Source organism: Callospermophilus lateralis, chromosome 5 (assembly GCF_048772815.1).
Source record: "Callospermophilus lateralis isolate mCalLat2 chromosome 5, mCalLat2.hap1, whole genome shotgun sequence".
Taxonomy (NCBI): Eukaryota; Metazoa; Chordata; class Mammalia; order Rodentia; family Sciuridae; genus Callospermophilus; species Callospermophilus lateralis.
The window spans coordinates 73510696-73533794 of NC_135309.1; the positions used below are offsets into that span (position 1 = coordinate 73510696).

General features: G+C 55.9%; 1 protein-coding gene across 2 annotated transcripts in view; it reads right to left on the bottom strand.

The window, feature by feature from the left end:
• The window catches only part of Cxxc5 (CXXC finger protein 5), a 33544-nt gene extending 10892 nt beyond the window's left edge, over nucleotides 1-22652 (bottom strand). Inside the window, exon 1 of one of the 2 annotated variants that reach the window (XM_076855979.2) lies at nucleotides 22122-22652. The gene's annotated coding sequence lies outside the window, so the exon portion shown is untranslated. Of the gene's footprint in view, nucleotides 1-21958; nucleotides 22018-22121 lie in introns of those variants that run through there. The other variant, XM_076855980.2, reaches the window with a different exon arrangement.
• Between the last annotated feature and the right edge of the window lie 447 nt (nucleotides 22653-23099).

The window sequence follows — 23099 nt, forward strand, 5'->3', positions numbered from 1 at the left end:
GGGTGGTTCTCAGGCTTTGGGCAAATCACCTTAGGGCACTGTTGCGGCAAAGTCCTCAGCTGTACCTCAAGGCCCAGGAAGACAGGGGAAGGGGCTCTGGGTGGGCCGGACAGGCCAGGCTGGGCCAGAGCTCCGGGCATTCCGGCGGCCTCCGCAGGAAGCAGAACGGGACGGAAACCGGCTCCTGCCGCCTCCCCCACAATCCTGTGGGCAGCCCAGCCGGCTGCACAGAGGCCCTCTTTGTGCCTGCCCCAACCCGCCACCAGCGGCTGGCCCAGGGTTTTGAGTTTCCTGGGGGGTGGGGGCCCAGCCACCACTAAGCCTCCAGCTACCTCCCCCTCTTGGGGGCAGTCACAGCAGTCCACAGCTGGAGGAGGAAGTGAGTGGATGGACAGGGCTGCCCAGAGACCTTGGGGACCTGGGGTCTGCCCACATCCCATTTCCCCAACATTCACATATCTTAATCGGGGGTGATAGGACCCAAGCAGTCACCCCCCTGAACCTGGTGGCAGCCACCAAACCCATCATGACCCACTTGGACCCACCCCTCCATCCCACTGCTCTTGGGTCAGAGCAGTGCACATGAAGAGACTGGCCAGGTGCAGGGGGATGTACATCTGTCCCGCCACCATTTCCCACTTTCAGGACACAGAGGCACATCAAGCAGAGTCCTCAAGTTCATGTCCCAAATTTCAGGAGATAAAAATCCCTTGTGTATATAACTGCATAAGAAACAAGGGCACAGGGGCAGAGTGTGTATTGTGAGAAGCAGCACTATGTATGTGTGTATGAGTGTATGGTGTGTCTGTCTGTATTTATTTGGCACTAGGGATTGAACCGGTACCATAGGGCTTAACCACTGAGCCCTCTTTTCTATTTTATTTAGAGACAGGGTCTCGCTGAGTTGTTTAGGGTCTTGCTAAGTTGCTAAGGCTGGCTTGGAACTCATGATCCTCCTGCCTCAGCCTCCTGAGCCGCTGGGATTCCAGGTATGTGCCACCATGCCCGGAATGAGTATATTTAAACGTGTACTGGAAGATATGCCAGACAACTGCATGCTATGTGTGTGTTTGGTGGACTGTGGCTGTGCCCAGGTGAATGTGTAGTTTCAGATGTCACCCTTGGTGGACTGGAGTGCACTGCTGTTCTCACAAGTTTTACATGCCAGCACAGGTGGAGGTGTCTGTGTGACCTCCCTGTGTGTAAGATAGAGGTGTGTACTGTCCACACCTGTGAATGTGTGCAGAATTGTGTAGTGTACAAGTAGATCAGTTTATATGGCAGGAGGATGTCTGTGCAGATCAACCTGCCTGCACCACGGGAACACCAGTGTGTGCACACTGAGCTGTCAGGGGCACTGGGACAGATGTGAGGCTGCAGCCTGACTGGGATGAGGATGGTAAGGACAGGAACTAGTGTCAGCTGCTAGGGCCCCTATGGAAACAGGAAGCTGCCCACAGGTGCACCTGTGCTGTGGTGGGGGCTGGGCTCTACCCAGGTTCAGTCTGTCCCTGTGAGAAACCCATGGTTCTACTAGCAGAGAACCTGTCTGGGCCATGAGGGAGGCACCTGTCTTGTCTGCTGTTCAAGGTCCAACAGCTCTGGTCTGAGCACAGGAAAAAAAAAAAAAAAAAAAACTGGAAAACAAAGCCCCCAGACCGCAGGCTGTCCCTGCAGAGGCATGGGGGAGGCAGCAAGAAGGGGAGGAAAAGAGGGAGGGAGGGAGGGAGGTGTCGCTGCAGCCCCGGAACACAAAAATAATGAGGCGAGAGGGGCCATGGGGCCGAGCCGGCTGGTTCCGGAGTCGCTATCTGACCTTGACAGATGCCACAGCTGGGCGCCTGGAGAGGAGCTGCCGCCACCCGCCGCCACTGTACAGCAGACCCCCCCACCTCCCCTAGGCCAGGGTCGATGGAGGCTCAGGCAGGCCAGCCACTGGCAGCTCCCTACCAGGCGTGAGCAAGGAGACCTCAGTGTGCCTCCCAGAAGCCAGGTGGAGAGGGAGAGAGAGGGTCTGGAGGCAATAGTGAGGCGGGAATGAGGTCTCCCGAGGGTGCCCTAGCCCTCAGGTGTGGCTGTGTGTGTGAGAAACCCACAGAGCTTGTCATTGTGCTTGTGTAGCTTGGCTGTGCTGCCAAGTACGTGTGGAGAAGGGAAGCAAAGTGTGAGTGTGGATGTGACAGAGACAAAGATTGTGCTGTGTGCATCTGTCCTTGGGGTCACACAGAACTAGAGGGACAGGCTAATGTTCCTAAAGTGGGTGTGGACACATCACTCAGGGGTGGTCAGTGATCACTACCCCACCCCCTTCCAGAGCTATAGCTGTCCTGGAGGGTGCAAACCACACTTGTGCTAGGGGTGGGGGGAGGACAAAGAGAGCCATAACAGCCCCCAAGTCCTGTCATTTGCAGATGGAGGAGAGGTACCCTACCACCCTTCCTAGCCTACCCTCTCTCCCACTGTGGTAGATGTGTCCACACTCAGTAACAGGCACAGGGCTGGGCACGCCACTCTGGGGATGACAGCAAGGGGCCAGGGTGTGAGCTGCAGGAAGGGATGCTGGGCTGGAGGTGGATTAGCAATTCCGAGCACTGGCTGCATAATTAAAAAATCATTACGGAAGGCAGGCGGGCAGAGCCGAGTGTGAGCTCACGCTTGGAACGGGCGGGGACACAGCCATGGCGCTCCCCCTCAACTGCTTCCCCGAGGAAAAATCCCACCTGCTAATATAATTATGGAAAAACACTAGCACTGAAATTCGGTTTCAGCAAACAACGGGCCTGAATGTCCAGGGCCTGCCTGGCCCCCCATATAGCTAGCAGGCTGTCATTGGTATCCAGGGCTCACAGCAGGGAGGCAGGCCCTGTTGGGTCCAGATTCTGACCTCCACACCTCAGCACCTCCAGAGAGGAGAGGAAAGTGGCTGGGGTGACATATAAAGCCCAGCTCCCCAAGTCCCAAATCCAGGAGGAAACTGGTGGGTCTTGATAGTTTACAAATGGGGAAACTGAGACTAAGGAATCTGAATAAGGTCACGGATTGAGGCAAAGCTGAGCAGGCAGTGGATGCCATGGACCAATGCAATACCCAAGAGCTCAGCACTGCCCTTCTCCTGTGGCCCAGCTTCCTTCTCATCAGCCACCCGCAGCCCCTTCTGCTCTGGCTGCTGATAAGCATCTCTCCCTGACTCTGAAGGGGACCCGTGCACCCCAGCACCTCAGGAGCTGTGCTCCACCGTGGGGGGTGTGCTGGATCCCAGGCTCCAGTTCAGACACAGGGCGTCCTGGGCTCATCTGGGTTAAGCCAGGCAAGCAGAGCTGGCTCCTGCCCGAGAAAGGCGGCCAGCTCTGGGGCACAGGCCCCAGAAGGGCAGGAACAGCCGCCATCACCTCAGGCCTGGAGCGGGCAGCGGGCGGCGCGGGGAGGGAGCTGGGCCTAATTAGTCGGCCTGGGACCCGGCGGGCGCCGGGCAGCAGACGCTGCGGCCGAGCCGCATAGGCACGTCCGCGGCCGGCCGGGAGGCGGCGGGAGCCGGGAGGCTGTGGCGCCCTGAGACGCGGCGGGGCAGGCGGCCTGGGAAGGCCTGGGCCAAGGAGATTCCGCAGCGCGCAGGCCTGCCTCCCCTCACTCTCCGGTGCCACCAGGCGCAGCAATTAGAGGCTTTCAAAGTTTGTCCTTAATTGGTTTCATTTTTGCCTCATAAATGATTCATGGCCCCGGAGGTCTGGGAGGCGGAGGGAGTGGCAGGGGAAATTTGGGGAGGATTTCGCCTGGGGCCAGCCCCCCTACCTGGTTGGGGAGGGGCATGGCTCCAGCCCAGTGGATGAGAGGGACTGGGGAAGCCTTGGGCAGGTGGGACCCTGCAGCAAAAATAAAAACCCAGGCCTTTTTACAGCTAATTAGACACTGCAACTTCTCTGCAGACCAAGAGCTGTGCCCAGGACCAGCTACCACAGCTGCTGGGCCCTGGGAACATGAACAATAACGCAATGACAACAAAATAACGTCGGAAGTAATAATAACGGTGGCAAACACTCAGAGCTTTTACTAGGTCCAGGCACCAGCTAAGAACATAGGCATTATCTCTTCAGTCCCCCACCTCCCAGCACAAACGAAGAGGTACTTAAATCCCTGTTTTACAGATGAAGAAACTCAGGCTCAGAAAGATTTAAGGTCCCCCCCCACTCCCGCCTTTAAAAAATATTTTTTAGTTGTAATGGACACAATTACCTTTATTTTTATGTGATGCTGAGCATCAAACCCCGTGCCTCACCTGTGCTAGGCGAGCAGGGAGAGCACCCTATCACTGAGCCACAACCCCAGCCCAAGTTCTGCCCTTTGACCCCTGCCTGATGTCAGAATTCCTCACTCCCCAAGGTCAGGGACACAGGATGAAAGTCTGGTATTAGGAACATAGCCTGTGAGGTGGGCCAGGGCCCCCAGGAAATCTAGGAATGTAATTATTTCTTCAGGGAAGGCCCAGAGGGCACCAAGTGGCCCTGCAACCACCTAAGCCAACTTAGCTCTGCCCCTCAAATAGGCTGCATGACCTTGGCTGAACAATGTCTTCATGTGACCCATATGTAAGATGGAAACACACAGAAGTCCTATGACCAATGGGTCTGTCAAGTGCTAACCCTGTGCTGGGCACAGAGACAGAGAAGAAATTTCATGGAACTCACCTCAGGGACATACACAGAAGAATTTAACAATTTGTGCAGAGAACCTTGAATATTCAGCCCGGGAACTAACGGGATGGGGAAGGATGGGGACATAGAAGGGAGAGCTTCTTGGAGGAGGCGAAGTGAGCAAAGGAATTTCCCTATTACCCCATACTCGGCCCACACAGGATGGTCAGGGTGTGGGTATGGCCACAAAGATTGGGGTCAGGCCTTGAAGAAACCCAGAACTATGGACACACCAGACAGATGTGAGATATGAAGTTCCCAGATCTGCCTGCCCCTAAAGGGTACTTTTTTCCCCTGAGGGTGGATGCTAGATAACTGACACCCTCCACCTAGGCCTGCTAGTTGTTTGTTCTTGGATGCTTCGCAAACATCACCTCCTCTCAGATTCTTCAGTTCCTTGGTCCCAACCCCACCCATTGAGTTCCCCTCCCAAACCCACTGGCCTCTCAGGCCCCATTGACAGCTCGGTCCCACATGGTTGGCTCCCTGCTCTCCCACCCAGCCCACCTCCACCACGCAGTGAAAAAGCCTGGTGCCAGGGCCAAACACTTCAAGTGGTTATGCCTCCCTGTACCCCACCATGGCTTCTGAATGGCTATGTGATCACCTCTACTTCTTAGATGAAGAAATGAGCCTCAATGAAAGGAACTGCCCAAGGTCACACAGCTTGGGGAACCCGGACCAACAATCTGGAGAACCCCTTGTTTCTCACCTAGGTGGCCTCCTAGGGATTTAGGACCCTGACCTGTCCCAGGCCTGCCTACCTCTTGTCCCAGCCCTTCCCCTACCTGGAGAAGGTCTGCCCACACTCCTCCAGAAATAGGGACTTGGTTCAGCTGAAGCTTGTGGTCAATGGTCCTGTGGGGAGTCCAGAGGAAGTGGGGGTCCACATGTACCCCAAACCCTTGAGGTATGTTGCCTCCAGTCTCATCCCAGCTGGGTCTTGCTGAGGATTGGGTGTGGGAAGCCCCTACCTGTATACACAAAGGACAACAAATATGTTGGTGTGGGAGGACAGTGGGAGGAGGATACAAAATAAATACTGCTGGGGTGATGGGTTGGAGGGGGCTGGCTATGTTCCATGACCCCCTCCTTAGGGAACAGTGAATTTTAAGGGCTCTATCACCCACTCTTTGAAGGGGGCTACTTATGGGTTCCAAAGAGCTGGGGTGTTCATCCCTTGGGAAGAAGACTAAGCTTCATGCCCCTCCTACCTGATGCTGCTAGAGGACAGGTACAACAACCTGGGCATTTACATAATGGGCACGGTAGTGTCCTTCCGGTCCTTTGCAAAAAGCTTTAAGAATAGGCTTAGCAGTTTTTCTTGAAAAAAGTTTGAAAAAAAATGGACAAAACATTCATTGGTCTATGTTGGCTGGGGGTACTTGAGACACTGGGATCCACGTACAGTGGAAGCTGACAATGGCTTGCCGGACACACAAACAAGTGGCTGAGATTCACCTTCAGTGAGTCTAGTCAATAAACCCTGTCTGTGTGCCCACTCTGGGCCAGGACACTGGTCTGCTCTTTGCTCCTCACTGTCCATCTACCTGTCTCAGGGCTGCCCAGCTGGGTCACTGGGGTCCCCCTCCCCAGCCTGCCCAGGAAGCCACATGTCTCCTGTGGGTCAGCACTGACGTCAACAAGACCAGCCGGGCGTGGAGCCCGCCACCTCCGGAACCACCAATTAATTAACTTTTTTCAAATTAATTTCCCAAGCAAAATTCCATAATTACATGTGTCTCCATCAGCCCAAGCTGGGCAGGCAAGAGGACCCCACATGAGGTAGAACATGGAATGAGGGGTGTCCACGCTAGCACTGGGACCAGGTTAGAGAGGCCACCGGGGATTTGGTTTCATTGTGGCAGTGTGTTTACTTGGCTTCCTTATGGGGAGGGGGTCAAGAGGACAGAGCCCTCAGCCAGTGAGCCAGAAGGTGAGGGACTCAGAGACCTGTGGCCTTCCCAGCTCATCCTGCTGCCCCCATCCTCCACCCCAGTGCCCCTAAACCACAACGGATTTTGGCATGGCCCAGTAGCAGTACAGGCATTGCGAGGCTGAGGAGGCCGCGGCTGCGGCGTTCTAATTTCCCAAAGGGGCTGAGATTAATTAGCTCACACACAGGCGCAGAGAGGGAGAGGAGAGGGGGAGCAGGGGCGGGCAGCTTCAGAAGAGCTGGCTGGCGCTCCCCCCTGCCCGCCCAGCAGGCAGTCAGGCGGCCTTGACAGCCTGGGTGCTCTGAAGGTCAGTGGCCAAGTCGGCTGAGCCAGCAGACTGGCACCGTCTCCTTCCCAGAATTCTCAAGACCAAGGCTGGAGGGACAGGAAGCTGGAGAACTGGGTGGGGGAGGGGCCCCCACTGTCACTCTCTGGCTAGGTGCTCTGTCCTGGCCATCTTGCTCCACCCTCAGAGCAGTCCAAAGAGGTAGGCACCATTTCACAGATGAGGATGCTGAGGCTCAGACTGAGTGCGGCAGTGACTGGCTGAGGTCACACCCAAGTTGTAGACAATGAAGGTGAGCCTGAAATGCAGGTTGCCCAACTCTAGTGTCCACCCTGCTCCCATATTCCTGTGCCACAGTAGAAGCTCAGGACCTGGGGGGACCTGGGGAGTGAATGCCAGTCATGGGTCTGTGAGTGGGAAATGAACTTACCCCTGCCTCTGAGCATGTGTAGGGTGGACGCAGTCATTTCACAGATGAAGAGACTGAGACCAAAAAGGGGAAGTGATCTGACTGAGGTGAGGAGTAACCTACAAAGTCAACCTGGCTTGGGGACCTTTAGTGGGTCCCCCAGGGCCACATGGAGCCTGGCGATCTTTGGCTAAGCAACAAGATTTGGGGGTGGAGGGGATCCACAGGTTGCTCCTGTGTACTGAAGAGGAAGTATACACTGAAGGGAACTTTCTCAACAACTGCCTGCAGGGTTTCCCAAAGAGAAGCAAGGAGCCCCCAGCAAGGTGGGGATGGGGGAGGTGTGTGACCCTGAGCAAACCCCTAGGTGGCTCTCCTAAGCCTAGCAATGGAGTTTCCCAGAACTTGTTTGCAGATCCTTGCAACCTCAAGGGGCAAGAAGCAGCTCTCAGGGGCATTCCCTACCCTCAGCCCCCAAGTGAGACATTTCCCATGCTGAAGCCATAGCCAAAGGGGCTCACCCTTCCAAGGACTAAAGGCCCCAGCAGTCCCAAAGTCCTTGGGTTCAACTTAGGGAGTACCTCCAGTAGACAGCAGAGAGTCCTAGGACAGTTAAAACGGGGGAAGGAAAAGGGCTGGCCCAACTATGAATATGACTCAGCATGTGTGATCACGCATGGTGGGGAGCCCCTCTTCTCAGAGGCACAGGCTGAAGCCATGGAAGGATCCATCTGGACTCCAAGAGTCAGGGTTCCCTTCCTTGCTCTGCAGTCTTCAGCCTAGGTGACTGCAGACAAGTTGCTGAACCTTGCTGAACTCATGTCTTGTGCAGTGAAATGCAGATGTCAGTCCCAACCCATCAAAGCCCTGGAGAAGACACATGCGAAACTCTTGATTCTGGGCTCGCATGCAGTAGGTTCTCAGCTGTGTTGTTATTTTTATTGTCATCATCTGCCAGCATGAGTGTCAAGGACAGCTCAGGCCTGGAACATTAGATGACCTAGGTGGCAGCCCTGTTCAAATTTAAGCTCAAAGCCAATCCCCTCATGACTACTTCCCCAGCCCCAATACAAAGGACTCCCAGCCCTCTGCCCTGCAGGCCCTTGGGGAGCTGATGAGCATATGGTAGGGTCTGACTGTTTCATATAAGGAGATTCATACCAGCTGGCCAGACCTGTACCTGTACTTCCTCTTCTGGCCACAGGAAGAACCCACCTATACCTCCTTTCCTCCTACCTCCCCAGCCCCCCAACCCATGCCTGCTCTAGTTAGCACTTCTTAGATCTTCCAGTCCCAACAGCCCTGCCACATGGGCAGGTGCCAAGCGCCTCACATTCTGCTAAGGCCCCATTTGCAACCTGGAAGTTTCTGCTCAAGTCCAACTTGTTATGGCCTTGTTGTGTGTGCTAGGTTAGAGAACAGAAAAAGCCTTGAAACTAAGGTTGGCTCTTTCCCTTTTCTCCCATATTGTGAAGTCTCCAGGAATTTATCCAAGAGATAGGCTCCTCTATCCTGGGCCCAACCCATGCCCACCCAGCTTAGCCTCCTCACTCAATCAGGCACATGGAGCATTCCTATCAGACAACAGTCTTAGAGAAAGCTAAGATATTCTAAGTAAGCCAAGAAAAATTTCAGGCACAGGGTGTTGGACTCCCTGGAAGGTGTGACAAGTAAGTACTGATGAGAATATACCCCGTCATCTACTTTTGTTGTTTCTGTGGTGATGGGGATTGAACCTAGGACCTCACAAATACTAAGCGTGCACTCTACCACTGAGCTACACCCCTAATCCTCACCATTTATTTTAGGTCCTACAGCTTTAAGTCAGATGAGGTTTATATCTATTTTATAGGTGACAAAAGTGAGGTCAGAAAGGTTGGCAGGCTGGTTATAATTACACAGCCAGGCACTCAGGCCTGTCTAATTCAGGGTCCAGGGCTCAGGATGGCATCCAGTCTTGTTTTCCTTTGGATGCCTGGGTTCTCTTCTCTCCTTGACCATTAGGGAGGAGACCTCTAAAGTCAGAAGGTGGAAGTTTTCCTGGGCCCAGAATGATCTGTAGTCTGGGTATTAGGAAACAGTGTCCAAAGCCCTTAACAATCATGAAGCCATTCCATTAGACTCAATACTCTCTTAGTTTCCAATATATGGAAAATGGGCCTGCCTTCAGTTTTGTCCAGGCCAAGGAAAACATGTCCCAGCCTCAGTGGTGGGACAAAGGCTTAGAGACCCACTGAGGGTATCTCTCCAGCCCAGCAGCCCAGGATCTCCTCCTATTCGGGGCAGCTCCACACCAATTTGCAAGGCTACAGACTAAGAAACAGGGATGTAGTCTAAGACTCAGGGTGCTGGTTGAAAAGTGGGGATGAGGGGCACTAGATAATCGGTGCCCTGGGAACCAAGGGGACAGAGAAAACCAAGTGGAGTAAGCAGGGAGGACAGTCTCCTGGGACACAGTTCACTGGATCAGGGGCTGTTGTTCCTTTCCCAATCCCTGGCACCACCCCCCCCATTTCTCACAGACCACACCTTGAATGGGAAGAGCAACTGGCCACTGGGCACTCCTGGGGAAATCAGCTTCTCTGCTCTCTGCCCCGTCTACACTTACTCTGCTCAGGCCAGAGCTCCCCACTGGAGGGTAAGTAGGTCCCCTAGTAGGGCCACACCAGCCTGGTGATAGGGAAAAGCCCCTATCCAAACCTTACAGAATCAGATGACATCATGGCTGAGGGTCAGGCCTCTTTTGTGTGAGCCTTTACGGGGGAATGGAGCCCTAACCACATCAGGTGGGAACATGTATAGGTGTGTGCACCAGGATCTGCTGTCAGTTCTCCTGAACTAACCCTATGGTCTCACCTGGGTATGAACTATGACCTCAGGACCACTAGCCCGAGCTGTGACAGGATGAAGTAGACATACAGCTGCCTTATTGGTGCAGGGTCTGAAAGGGAAAGTGTGGCCTCCTCCCAAGGAGCCCACCCCTGTGTAACCATGAATGTCTGCTTCCCTAGGTCTGTGCCAGTTACGCACACACCAGGGGCCAGGGTTGTAACAGTGAGTATGCTTCTGAAGGGCCCACAACATATGTGACCAAGTCTGTGCCACACCATGTAGAATTAAGTGTGCTCTGTATGACCATGTCTGTCCTGTGTGGCCCTAAGTGTGCCACATGTGGGGGTGCGTGAGTGCGTGTTCTGCCTGCCAGGCCGCAGGGCCTTGCAGGGCTGCTGGGGATGGGGTGACTCACGTCTCCTGAGCTAATCCCGCCACCCGCCTGCCCAGCTCACCCTGCTCTGCTGGGCTCATGGCCGCCAGCGCAAGAGTTGAGGGGGGAGGCGCGGGCAGACGCGGCAGGGAGGCTGGCTTGATAAATAACCTGCTGCTTCCCCAGGCCTTTGCGAAGGGGAGGCTGCATCACAGAGCAGAGGGAGGGAGAAGCGGGGGAGGCAGCCCTGGCCCCCCAGGCTCCTGGCTGCCCTGGCCCCCACAGTCCAGGCTGCGGCTCGGGTTCCTGTTTCATCGAAACCTGAGCTGGGAAAAGCCTATCGGGTCATCTTGCCTGTCCCGCCGGCCGCCAGGCCCAGGCAAGCTGCCCCTCAGGGGACAAACCCGCAGCCTGGCCGCCCAGCCAGTGGGTGGTGGGTGGGGGGGAGGATATTTCTGTCCAGACTAAATGAAGCTCCAGGCCTGTGTGTGTGCACCCCCCAACAGCTGCTCCTAGAGGGGCCCCTCAGCTCTGCAATACTAAATATAGCCCCCACCCCAGCAAACCCCAATGTTCACCTCTTTCCATTGGCCCCACCCACATGAGGGTGGAAGGAAGGTTAGGAGTCCACTGTTTGACCTCAGGGCAGTATATTCACCTCTGGGCTCTCAGCTGTGAAAAATCAAGTATTACTCAGCTCTGGGCCCCTGTCCTGTTTAATAGGATCTATTGGGAATAGACCACAAAGGCAACTAAGTTGGGGTCTTTGCATAAGGATAACAAGGGCTTAGGTCCTCTCTCCACAGCACTCCAACTGCTTTTAGGCTTATAAACATGACCCCCTCCATCCTGCTTGTTCCTTACCCAGCCGGGCAATACCAGGCTCCTCCAATCTGCCCCAGCCGGACCCTGGCCAGGAAACAAGTTGTGCCAGGCTTGGGGTGGGGTGGGGGCAGAGAGGACAGCTGCTATTTCCTGGAGGCCACAGTTGGGTACAACCCGGATTCTTGCCTGACTCCACACTCCACCAGAGAGCTCTGGGCCCTTGACAAGGTGCCCCCTTCGGGTGTTAGCACCACCATCAGACCCCAGTCAGGATAGTCCCCACTCTCCTCACTGCCTTGGCACAGGCAGGAGAAGATGCCTAAAGGACTGGGTAGAAACAGTATCTCTGCAGGGTTCAACAGGCCTGCAGGCAGCCCCAGCTTCCCTCCTCCTGCCTGCCTGCCTGCCCACCCGGCTGCTTCCCCCAGCCCCACATGCACCAAATTCCCCACATGCCTGTCTGTCTCTGACAGCTCACGCAAATACTTGGCTGCGCGGGCACCCGCTGTTCTGAGCCCGCTGTGCCTCCTCCCCTGCCTTCCCGGGGGGGCTCTGCAGTCGCAGCCATGGATGGGAGGGGGCCAGAGACAAGAAGCTTGGTGGGCAGCAGCAGGGAAGCAAGGGGTGGAGGGACCAGCCTCAACTCCAAAGCACCACCTCAAGCCTGGGGGCCTGAGGGACCTGGGAGGCCACTGTGAGCCAACCCTGGCTGGGCAGCAGCTGCCAACGCCCCCGCTGCCCCCCGGAACCTCCCAGGAGGATCTTCCGGAGGCCTCCCACTCGCCTAGGCCGAAGAAACAGCATCTGCCACCCCCGCGGTGGCAGCTCAGGACAGGGTGGAGGGTACCACGAGGCCCCAGGGGAAAGCTTTAAAATCTGGACTATGGCCGGGTCCCTCCTGGCAGCCCTGGCCCCCCATCACACAGCACGGGAGGTGTGTTCCAGCCCTCGGCAGTGTGAAGGGCACACCCGCCCAGCTGCCAGGCCTGGGATGTCTCCACGTGGACCGTGAGGGGCCTCCCACTGCTCTCTGTCCTGCTTGCCTAGTCCCTCTCCCAGGAGACCAGAGGAGGAAACGCTTCCTGAGAACAGCTGGGATTTTCCGCTGGACACTCCCTCGTTGGCCAGCTTCTTACCTCTCCTGTCACCCCTTCCACCCAATCACATCCCATCCCATTTCTGGAGTCAAGGATTCCCCATTCCCCAGCATCCGGCACATATCCAGGTACAGCGCAGCCACTAAATGACTGACCTAGTGGAACAATATCCTCCATTTTGCAGATGGGTATACTGAAGTCAGGGGAGATCGCTGAGAGCTCTAAGCCTCACATTCTGGGATCTTCCTAAAAGAATGATTTAGGTCCTCTATCATTTGCTTCCCATAATTTCTGCCCAGGGAACCAGGTTGACCCTCCCAGGTTTCTTGGGGCACTAGGGTGACTCCAAGCAGGACTTCTCAGTATACGAGGGCCAAATGCTCTGTGGCTCTTCTGGACCACTCTTTAGACTCTCTACCGCCTAAAAGTGGCCCTGGAAAAGAATCCTAGTCTTATTGTTTCTAAAACGCTAGGCTGTGGGACAAAACCTCTCCCCATTGCACAGATGGGGCTGCTGAGGCCCCCAGGGAAGGGGAGCTGCAGGCAGCCATGAGTCAGAGGGGGAGCTGGGAAGTCGCCCGGCCCTGCCGGCTGTCGCTGGGAGAAACAGCCCGCATTTCCTCCTCACACTGATGCCTCGGGAAGCGTGGGCAGCAGGCGGCCGCAAGGAAGACCCCTCCTGTGCCTGCAGGCCAGGCCGTCCCTGAATCCCCTCACTGCCTGATGGCCCATAGTCCACCCCTGCAGGCAAAACTGGCATTTTTGTCTCAGGTTTTGTCCCAGGCTTGTGTCACCTGAGGGCTCCAGGCTCTATGACCTTAGGGAAGCTCCTCCCTACAGAGCATTACTGTCCCTACCGTCAAACAGAAGACTGAAACATGACAGAACATTCATACTTCCTTCCCACAGGAAAACCCATGGTTCTGTAATTCTAGAATCCCAATATGACAAGAGTCATGACTTGAAAATCCTTCCATTACAAGGAGTTTATGATTCCAGTCTCTTGTCACTAAAAATTCTAAACCACCAAGATCAGACAGCCCCAGGAAGAAAGAGGACCATGTCTACCCCTCCTACTGCTGTAGGTCCAGTCAACCAATTGCTCATCTAGCTTTTGGGGAGGTGGGTCAGGCAGGAGAGGGGCAGGGTTTCTCCCATGGAGTCAACAGGAACTAACAAGAAGCTGCAGAGGGGCGGGGAGAGTCTGGGTCTGGGGAGGAGCTGGACTAGGCCAAGGGACAAGCCACCTCCTCCTGGCACACAAAACCACTGATGTCGCTGATGTCAGGAAACAAGCCTGCACCATAGCAGGAATGGGAGGCAGGGGGGCTTGACAGCCTGCAATCCCACCCTGTGGCTCAGAGAGAGGACTCTATGGGTCAGGTCAGGGCTGATCTCCCTGCTTCTCAGGTTCCAAGCCAAGCTCCACGCTTCACCTTCCTGTCTTCACCACCCACTACTTCCTCCTTCCAGCCACAGTCCCCTCACCTCCCATGCCAGCTGGCAGTCAGCCAGAACAAAGGCTCCCAAGCCCACTTGACAGATGAAAAATTGAGGTCCATGGAGAAGATAGGTCCTCCCTCACTGGCTCAGCAGACTGTTGGTGTCTAGCTGTATCATTCAGCCCTGACCCTACTTCACTTCCCAGAATCCTGTATGGGCCAATGGGTGTCCACACAGCAGTCTGTTCACCAGCACATCCCACATGCCCATTTTTCTTGAGAATACTCATCCTCACATTGAGTTGTCTGCTCATTCATCAATTCATTCCTTTATTCACCCAACTAGCCAATCAGCCCATCTCCTTGCCTCATGTCAGGCCCACTGCCAGGGGTTAGGGAGCCACAAGGGGGAAGCAGAGCAAGGCTTGTGTTCACAAGCACTTAGGGAGTCTGTTCCATGTAACCAGGTACCAGGGAGATGCTGGAAACACCACATATATAGACCAACGCTGGCTGTCTTCATAGTGTTCGTACCCTGTCAAGGGCTCTGTCAGAACTCAATCCCACTTGTCAGTCACAAACTCTCCCAGCCTCAGTTTCCTCCTTTCTCTAAACAGATGTTAACAGCACCCAACACACTGGACTACTGGGAGGACTAAAGGAGGCAAAGGTCAGAAACACAGAGGCTGCCCCTGCAAGAGCTTAGGATGGGCCAGCCATTGTCACTGCCATTGTTACAATATCCGATCCTAACAGTGATAATAGTTGGGGGCTGCAGCTCAGTACAGCAGCAGCGAAATATCTTCAGCACTTACTTGGTGCCAGGCACTGAGGGTACAGGAAGGAATCACTGCCACATCCCATTGCAAGGCTGGCAAGAAGCGGGCTCAAAATATCCCTGTAAGCATCTGATGAATGAGGGAATCAATGACAGGAGGCAAGGACCTGCCTCCAAGGAAGGAATAACCCAACATGTGTGTCCATGGGAAAGGGAGTCTTTCTGCATATGTATGTGCAAGCACTCAGCTGCGCACCCATGTGTGCTTGTGTGAGGAACCAAGGGGACCAGTGACACAAGGACACAGCCACTCAAGATCTCCCCCTTCCCCAGTGATTGCAGCTGAGTTGAGGGGACTGTGGCAAGAGTAGGGACCAGGCCTGGTGAAGAGAAGCCTGGAAAGATGTTTTGCATAATTCTGGCCATCAGATTACAGACCTAGGTTAGGCACCTGAGTAGGGGTGCACAGGAGTGTGGGGGGGTAGTACTGGGTGCCAGGACTCCATGCCCTCACTGTATACCCATACCAGGATGGGCCACATGAGTTTCTGATGGCAGGCCAGGCAAATCGGAGGTCAGAGGAGGTCACAGGCAAGGGGGGAGAAGTGGGCCCAAGGGCTATGTGGGGTCTGCCAGACAGAGGAGGGCGGGCCCAGGGCTCCCTGGGGGCCACCAGGCAGGCCTGGCTCTGCCCTGTTGGGGACAGCAGCTGGAAGGGAGTAAATATAGCGCGGGACGTCCCAGCCACATTCCTGGGAGGCCAGTGCAGCCGTCTGCTCACTGCTCCAAGCAGAGCAGCAGCCAGGGCTCAGAGTTGCCACTGCCCTCTTCCCAAACAAACAGAAAAATAAATAAAACCAGCTCTCACAGGGCGGCCAGCACAGCTGGGGGGAGGGGGCAGGAAGGGGTAGACCCAGGGGGCGAACAAGCAGGCAGACCAGTAGCAGGCAGACCAGTTGCCGAGGTTTCTGTTCCAGTGGGAAGGAGGCAGCCGACAAAAGAGGAAAATGGAGGAAAGGGGCAGAGGGATAGTCAGAGATGTCAGGGAAGGGGAGAGAATCCTATGAGAGATGGAGGTACAGACTGATAGAGAAAGGCAGGGAATGCAGCAGGGGCAGACGCAGTGGGGGACAGCAGGCAGACAAAGGGGGCCATGTGGGCTGGGGCAGGGGGCTGGTTTGAAGGGCCATGAAATATTAAAAAGCCCAGGCTAGTGAGTGACAGAGGTCACAGAAAGCAGGAGACCAGCCAGGGAGTGCTAGGGGACCCTGAGGCAGAAGGCTGCCCTGCCACCTCCATCACAGCCAGTCTCCCCAGCTCTCCTGCTATGAGTTCTCCTTGCTGTCTTTCCATTGAGAGAAGACAGGCTGAGGATGGGAGGGGCTGCAGGGGTCAGTGATGGGAGGGAGACCTTTGCAGTTCCCTTCCCTTGGGCTGATCTGGGCACAGCCAGCCTTCCACAGAGCTGCCAGCCACCCTAGCAAGAAAGCCAGGAGGCCTGTCAGCACAGCCACTGCCATGGGCGCCTCCTGGGAAAGGAGGGGCAGACGTTCAGCTTCCCCTTCCCAGAAAATAATCAGCCAAGCCACCAATTTTCAGAGACCTGCAGGGAAGGAAGGCTGTGCCTCACAGCTCAGCTGAGCCAGCAGGTCATCCCTGGGCCTCATTACCAGCCTCATGACCTTGGTCAGCCCCTGGTCCCAGAGCCCGTATCTTCACTAGTCCTATCCACCCCAGGCTTGGTGTGAGGAAAGAAAGGGCAGAGAACTTGCTGGGGCCAAGCATTTAATCCTCTCATGTGACCTCTAAGGTCAGCCCTCTGTCAGTCCCATTTTACAGATGGGGGAGAGAAACTCAGGCAAAGTGATAGAACTAAGGTACACACCTGTAATTAGCAAAATGGAGAAGAAATGCTAAGTGTGAGCCAAGTGCTTTTTCTCCTTCCCATTCACTGAAATATATGAAGTACTCATCACTATAAAAGCCAAATTTTATTGAATGTTGACTGGGAATGCACCTATGCAAACTTCCCTATGCTCACCAAAAATGGTCTTGTGAGGCAGCCATTCTTAACTACCCTGTTTCAGAGATAAAGAAACTCAGATTCGTAGAGATAACGCAACTTGCCAATATATCATACATCCACTGAGACATTGGTGTGGCCAGGATTTGGAGCCAGGTCTGAAGGACTTCAGAGCTACTGCTCATACACACTTATCTGGGTGGGGCCAAGGGAGGGGATTAGAAGAACTAAGTAGGAGGGGAGCTCAGTGGTCCTACTGGCTCCTAGAATGGACAACATGAAAAGGTCAAAAACAAGGTCACAACTGCTGTGCTTAGGGGTGGCCAGCAACTGCTCTGGGATCAGGAGGTAGGCAGGGCCTACTGGAAACCAGGAAAGGATGTAGCCTAGGGACTTGACTAGAGTGACCTGTCTGGTCTACTCAGAGCCCCTATATTAGGTAACATGAGCCTTCTTCCCCAGAATGGGGATACTGAAGCTGGTCTAAAAAGGGCCAATGGAGCCCCATCATTTTGGTCTCTCAAATATAACCTGGACTCCAGGGTCCATGTACCAGGAATTTATTACCACCCCCCCTCCAGCATCTAGTGCTGGTAGAGGGTGGGGGTTAAGATCCCTCCTCTCTTCTAGTCACTGCTAGCCCAGAGGGAGGCCAGCATCAGAGGCAGGAAATGAAGAAGAATTTGTGATCTAATTGAGCTGGCGGGGGATTAGGCGGCAGAATGCAATTACAGGGGCTGGAGCTGGGCCAGGGGCACTGACACCCTGAGATGTGGCCTTGCCCAGGTAACTGGGCCCAGGCAGTATCCAGCTAGAGACACTGGACTCAGGGAGGGGGTGCAGGTGAGCAGTGGGTGGGGCCTGAGTGCCTTCCTCAGCATATAGAAGACTGCAGAATTCCAGGTTCATGTGATTCCCAGGAGCAACTTTTACTACAAATGGCAGCCCCCAGACTCTTCACACGAGGAGCAGGCAGAAGGTACACTCACTCTCACAGATTCTGCTCATGCATGTGTTCATGCTCCCAGGTAAGCTCCACATAACCATGTTCACTTTCACAGGGGCAGACTTTCCAACCTGCACACACACAGCTGTGGCCCTTTGCAGCCACTGACTCCACCAAAGGGGGGGAACATAAAAAACACCCATGACCTTAAAATCCTTTTATTCCCGTAATCACAGGCTGCCATCACCGTGGATACGCGCTGTCACCCCGGCCCCAGCCTGTCTCCCTCCATGGCTTCCAAAACTCCCAGCAGGCAGGCAGACGGGGAAGCTGCCCAGTTACTGGGAGGGGGGGAGCCGGGTAGAAGAGGTTTGATGCTACACACACACACACACACACACACACTCTCTCTCTCTCTCTCAGGGCCTCAAACAACCAGGAAGGAAGAGACAGAGGGGCAGAGAGAGATACTAAAAGAGAAAGGAACACATAGCTACCAGCTACTGAAGGCCCAGACCACAACCCATACAGCTTAGATAGGCTTACTCCCAGATTTATAAGCATATACAAAACATACAAATACACACAACCACAACCAGACTCTCTGAAATTTTCAGGCACACACGTGGAGAAAATATACATTCCTAGATCCACAGAGACACATCCAATTTTCCAATTTACAATTTCAGACTCAGAAACATACATTGGGTTTACATGCATAATGCAGCTACACAAGCCCGCATCCACAGATCCATGCATGCTCAGACTCCTGAGACATACATTCAACACACCAATTTCTAGACATACACACACAACTTAGAAACACACATATCCTGAGTCATAAGCACACAGGCCATCCAGTCCCACAATGCAGACCAACTGACTAGTACCACACAGCCTCATCTGTCAGCTGACATTGCCTCTGGCTTTCGCAGGCAGGTGGAGGATTGGAGATTCCTGGGTCTTTGAGGGGGCAGTCCTTTCTCACTGCCTTCAGCCTGGATGGGTGGGCTCAGCACTGGGGGGAGTCAGAGAGAGTGAGGGGGAAGTAAGGGAAGCAGAAAAAAAACTTTAGTGGGATATTCTTGTTGGGCAGTAGCGCGTGAGTAACGGGGGAGGCTTTTTGTGGTCTGGTGAGTTCCAGCTATGAGTGAGAGTTTAACTATTAATACACTTAATCAAGAACACTTCACACACACACACACAACCACACACACAGGGCCAGGATGGGACCAGTAGGTGGGGGCAGGATTGGGAGAGCCCCAAGGGGAAAAAAATAAAAGGGAAAGCCCCAATCAGGGCCCCAGGAGGCGGGAAAGGGGGTGGAGCTTCTGCCCAAAACATGCCTACAGAGTTGGGGCAGTGATTCTGCACCCCCAGAAATACATAGTATGTATAACATTTACATATTAGGCTAATGAATGAATAAATTAACTACATATAAGCAGAGAGCAATAATAACAATAAGTGAGCCTGCCCTATCCCTAGCCAGTTAAAGTATGCTCCAGAGCATTATAGTTAGTAACTAGTTCTGACTGGTCACCACGGGGCTCTAGAAGTAGGCCTGAGTCTGGCTCACCTATATTCCCCCAGACCTCTACCCCATTCTGTACCCTAAAAAGTAAACTGACCTCTGCCCAACATATATCATTCGCTTCTTTCTGAGGGATACCCCCATCTCCATTCTACCCTCCCATGAAATAGGAGGTGGGGTCCTAAATTCCCAGATGTGGTTCTTTATCCAGATGCAACCCTGCCCCCAGACTCCTATGAGCCTCAGTTTCGCACATGCCAAATGGGTAAAAGACAGGCAAAAAGCTGAAAAAAGGCAAAAAGTTTAGGGTCATGGTGGAGCACATGGACACAGGCTTGTGCCATCCTGGGCCCTGAATGCAGAACCCTTCCCAACAGTTCCCTCCCCTTCCCCCACGTAGCCTAACCCAGTCAGGCTGGGTGGACATTCCAGGCCTCACGTGATAAAGAGGAGGCCGCTGGTCCTCGGATAAGTCAACAGGCTCTGTTGCAGGAGAGATAGGAGGCCCAGGCCAGGGTCACCTGCTGAGCCGGGAAAACAACTGAGCCCAAACACACATAAATAAGCCACCAACAGTCAGTCAGCCAGCCAGCCAGCCAGTCAAGGCTCTGTCTTCTGCACAGGAACCTCTCTGCCTCCACCTTGGAAAGGAAAGTGGCATGGGGGAGAGGGAGGCTCAAGGCTGGCTAGGGGCTTCCCAAGATGGGGAGGTGGGCTATATCAACCAAGCTCCCAGGGCTGACTGAAAATGCAGAGGCCAACCTCCCTCAGCTGTTCCCACCCCTTTCCACGGGGGGGGGGGGGGGGGGAAATCAGACTGTCAACCCCCTCTCCCTCCTCCCCAAGGAGAGAACAATTTTGTTCTGGGAGGGGGGTGACAGCTGCAGAGCGGGCCTCCCCCCCCCCCCCAACAAGCTCCAGCTTGATTCTCATCTAGGGAAACTGCTAAATCAACACCGCGCCGCTACGGGGAGGTAGCGCCCTATGTCTCCCCTCACGGATCTCAAAAAACGGGATTGGAAGGTGCTTCAGGTTCTAGTTTCTGGGTTCCTAGCAGCAGTTGGAGGGGGGGTCTTTCGGGAGGAGGACAAATCAATCTTAGGCAAGTAAAATTTCCAAAATATCTCATTTAAATGCTCCTAATTTCAGGGACCGAACCCCCCACCCCAGCGGCCAGGGGCAGCTGAGGTGGCGCCGGGCGTTCAAATCGCGCTCCAAACAAGTCCGCAGCGACTGTGTTTGCAGCCCCCGCCAGGCGGCCCCAGCGGAAAACTTGAAAGGGACTCTGTTTGCCGGCGGCCCTGGGGCGGCTCCGGCGGGGGCGAGGACCGAGGGATCACACACGCCCCCCTCCCCAGAGCTTCCAGAGCAAACGCCAGGAGCGGGGTGGGGCTGGGCCCACTACAAAACCGAGGGCTGCAAACAGCGCCTGCGGCGCAGGGAAAGGCGGGGATCGGGAGGATGGTCCGACGACCCCCCTTTCTGCAGCCCCCAATCCAAAGATGCGACTCTTGGACCACCCAGGATCCTGGGGGCAAAGAGGGTGAAACTGCTGAATCTCAGACCCTCGTCGCAGGAGACTAGAGGGAGCAGGTCTTTCCGGATGAGTCACTACAGAACCCCCCCAAATCCACTGGTGCCTCCTTGCAGCCCATGGCACTAACCCAAACTCCGTGTACCCCTTCTGATTCTCGGGGAAGAGGAAAAAAAGAGAGGTCTTGCTCTCTCATTGGATGCTTCAGCTCTTCTGACAGGTCCCGAGATGGACCCCCCATTTAAAAACTGGGGTCACTCACTTTCTGTCGATCCTACAAATAAACAAAGCCAGGCGCACCCCGCGCTCCCCGCCGGAAAACAGCCCATTCCGGGCGAGGACAACTTCCCCCAGTCAGAAAATTAACACATTCCTCTCGCGGCGGTTCAGCCCTTCGCTCCGGGGAAGCGAAGGGGAGGGGGGCTCGGGCAGAACTTCAGGGGTAAATTCGGAGCCAGAGCTGCACGGCAGGAGCCTGGGACGCATCCCCCTCCAACAGCCCTGCAGCTAGGGGAAAACCCCCATTCTCCCTCCTTGGCTTTGCACGCTATTTAGCCCACGCGGGGCTTGGGAGGCAGCCCGAAAGGCTCCCCATCGCTGTGGTGGGAGGGAGAGGCTGCGGGGCACGGTGGAAGTGGGGGTGATACTTTCACCGATTAAAAAAAAAAAAAAAAAAAAAAAGGTCAAACTTGATCAGCCCGCCAGGCACCCCGCGGGCAGCGGGGGCGAGGAGCTGGAGGGGAAATGCAGAAGTGGCCGCCGCCTCTTCCAAGAGGAGGGGGAGGCTCAGCCACGCATGGTCGAAGCCGCTCAGGGCAGTTACCATCGCCCCCAAACACAGGGTTGTGAGTGGGGTCTGCTGCGGGGAGTGCACGCCAGAGATCTCCAAGCCGTCACCCCCGCAGGCGGAGCGCCCGCCTAACACCAAGAGGTGAGGACCCCGGGGCGTCCGCCACCCCAGCGCCCACGATCTGGAGTGATTGGGAAGGGGACGGCACCTCTCAGGAAAAACCCCAACCCCACTCCACGGCGCCCAGCCCGCCGTCCCCGACCCTAAAACCCCTCTTTTTGTCTGAACTCAGTGATCTGCGACCGAGCATACTGCAGCTTGGGGAGGCTTGGGTATAGAAGCGGCCACCAAACGATCACCGGCGCTAGGTCTCCCAGGCTTCGCGGCTCCGCGGCTCAGGTTGCGGGAGCCCCCCGCCCCTCCCAAACACGGACCCCTCCTTCCCCGTCCCTAGCTTTCCGCACCTGAACTTCGGGGGAACCCGCGCAGCCAAACTTTCCGCCGACTTCCAGCGAACTCCGGCCCCGGCCGCGCACCGAGCCCCGGGGGAGGAGAGGGAGGTAGGCGGGGAAGGGGAGGGGGCCGGTCTGTGGGGGGGTCGGGGGAGGGCCATGGCCCGACACCTACCGGCTCTCCGAGTCGTCCGAGCCGCCACCACCGCCGTCGCCGCGAGGCCGAGGGGGAGGGGCGGGGCGGGGAGCTGCGCTCCTCTCTGGGCACTGCCGCCGCGGTGCGCTCTGCTCCAGCCGCCCGCTGCGCCTGGGTCCGGAGCCGAAGTCGCGCCGCCGCGGCTGGCCCGAGGCGGGGAGGGGGGGGAGCCCGCAGCACCTGCCCCTCCTCCCCCTCCCCGCGGCCCAAATTAAAAAACAACAAAAAGCAACTAATCACCCCGGAGCGGAGCGCGGCGCGGCGGGCGGAGGGCTCAGCGTGCAGCGCCCGGACTCAGCAGGCGGCGCGCATGCTGGGCGCGGGCTGGGCAGGGCTGGGACGCAGGGTCGGACTATTGGGTTATGTGGCTTCGCTGCTCTTCTTGCTCAGCTCAAACGCCTGCTTTCGCCGCCACCGCCGCCTCTGCTGCCGCCAGTGCCGCCGCCTCTACATCCCCGCTCAGGCTTCGCCGCCTCTGCCGCCGCCGCCGCCGCCGCCGCGCGCCCGCCCGGGCAGGAGCTCTGAACGCTGCCCGGGGGCTGCCGGCAAAACCTGGACCGGACTAGCCGCTCCCTCCCCCCCCTCCACCTCGGCTCCCCTCCCTCCTCCTGCCGCCTCCCTCCCAGCGCAGCTCTGGCCACTTGGACGCCGCAGGCTCTGAGCTGGAGCCGCAGCCGCTGCGCCTGGAGCTCTCTGCGCCGCGCCGAGGTCCGCCCAGGTTCAGCTTCCCCGCGCTCCCTGCTTCACCCTTTTTTCGCGCAACTTTACAAAAAAAAAAAAAAAAAATAGCCTCTCCCTTTTGTGATGCCTGGGCCTGGAAACGCACCTTCCGAGAAAACCCGCCGTCCTCTGCCCCCTGGTAAGAGGGGCAAGAAGCTACAAGGATCGAGAGTTAGACAGCATCTCCTCCCCTACTAGGTGTGCGTTGGGCTGGGGACTTTTGGCTCAGGGCTGTGG